The following is a 2,200-nucleotide window of genomic DNA, read 5'->3' as shown; positions in this document are numbered from 1 at the left end:
CACACTGAGGTAAACGTCATGATTGCACCTCACTTGTCACACTGAGGTAAACGTCATGATTGCACCTCACTTGTCACACTGAGGTAAACGTCATGATTGCACCTCACTTGTCACACTGAGGTAAACGTCATGATTGCACCTCACTTGTCACACTGAGGTAAACGTCATGATTGTACGCCACTTGTCACACTGAGGTAAACGTCATGATTGTACGCCACTTGTCACACTGAGGTAAACGTCATGATTGTACGCCACTTGTCACACTAAGGTAAACGTCATGATTGTACGCCACTTGTCACCCCCCTGCACTTCCTTCATATTTCACATTTGAGTTTTCTTAATATATTAACAAAGTATTAATAATAAAATTTTAGCTCTTGTATTGTGAATGTTCTGGTTTTCTTCCAACACTATTTTAATTATTTTAAGGAAAAGTGAGAATCGACAATTGTGGATTTTATTACTATCATAGAGAAAACTCTTGTCTTCCTGGGATGGAAAGGTTGTCGCACAAGGATAGGTTAAAATCTCTGAAACTGTTTAAAATTATTAACGAAACAGATTAGTGTTGATGCATTCTTTGTACTTAATGGTGAGACTTGGGGACGCAAGTATAAATTTTGGCAGGGTAGGGGTCATTTTTGGCTAAGACAGCTTTATTTTTCCAACAGGGTTGTTGGCCTTTGGAATGGGATTCCATCAGATGCAGTTAATTTGAGGGAATAGGTTAAGGAAGACGTGATAAATGCTTGAATGATAAGGACTGGCTTAGAGAGTTTTTATTTTAGAATTGAGTTTAGTAGGTGGAATGGCCTAGATGGACCAATCGGTCCTTTATTGTCCTTAGCTTAATATATATATACCAGGCTAATATTAAATGCTTTCAGTGTTCCATCACTGTCTTTAGTTTGCTTTCTCTATTCACGTGCAGATGTTGAAGTCGTACTGGTTAAGAATGTAATTGTATTTTAATTATGTTTCTAAAATTATTGGTAACTGCTACAGAAACGAGTGTTTTTTTGTATTTTAATTTTTTCTTTTTTTTGTATTAGTTGTTTGAATAGAAGCCTAAAGGAAGCTCTTCGAATCATGAAATTGGCTGTCACTGTAGGCAATAATCTACGCATAGACTCGGCAGTTCAAAAGAAAGATTTTTCGTCAAAGTTACCACTGTACACTACAAGAGTGTCTTAACCTAGAACAGTTATGGACTTTGTTCTTGATCACGTTTAATAAGTTAATTTTTTAATTGTATGTTTGTGTCATGCTGTATGTTATTTATGTTAAAACGGTGTTTTCGTGAATAACAAGTTTTTGAATTACCTTTCCACAGCAAATCTTAGAGTAAACTGCAACTTGTGCCATCATTCTGATAGTCAAGAGGCTGTTGGACTTTTCAGATCATTTGTGTGAAGATGATATACTTTTATTGTATATTTTCTGCCACTTTGATTATCAAGTTGATGGTAGCACGCATCTGAAAATCATGCAAAACAACAACTTTGTTGTACTGTTGAATTTGATGTCCAGTCATTGGTTCCAGGAATGTGGTGTTCAGATTTGTAGGCTGAGATTTTTAAAAAATGTGTTTCAAATATTTAAGTTTTCTCTTGTATTTAAGGAAGTAAAAACTTTAAATTTATTACAACATTCCACTTTTGTTATCTTAAGCAAACTGTAACAATATATTTCAGGTCCTTAAGGTGAGTTTAGGTCTACACATGACCTGTACATCCAGTCTGTAACAGTATATTTCAGGTCCTTCAGGTGAGTTTAGGTCTACACATGACCTGTATATCCAGTCTGTAACAATATATTTCAGGCCCTTTGGGTGAGTTTAGGTCTACGCATGACCTGTACATGTAGTCTGTAACAGTATATTTCAGGTCCTTCAGATGAGTTTAGGTCTACACATGACCTGTATATCCAGTCTGTAACAGTATATTTCAGGTCCTTTGGGTGAGTTTAGGTCTACACATGACCTGTACATCTAGTCTGTAACAGTATATTTCAGGTCCTTCAGGTGAGCTTAGGTCTACACATGACCTGTACATCCAGTCTGTAACAGTATATTTCAGGTCCTTCAGGTGAGTTTAGGTCTACACATGACCTGTACATCCAGTCTGTAACAGTATATTTCAGGTCCTTCAGGTGAGTTTAGGTCTACACATGACCTGTACATCCAGTCTGTAACAGTATA

The sequence above is a fragment of the Limulus polyphemus genome, unplaced genomic scaffold (assembly GCF_000517525.1).
Source record: "Limulus polyphemus unplaced genomic scaffold, Limulus_polyphemus-2.1.2 Scaffold636, whole genome shotgun sequence".
Taxonomy (NCBI): Eukaryota; Metazoa; Arthropoda; class Merostomata; order Xiphosura; family Limulidae; genus Limulus; species Limulus polyphemus.
This window is presented reverse-complemented; position numbering follows the sequence as displayed.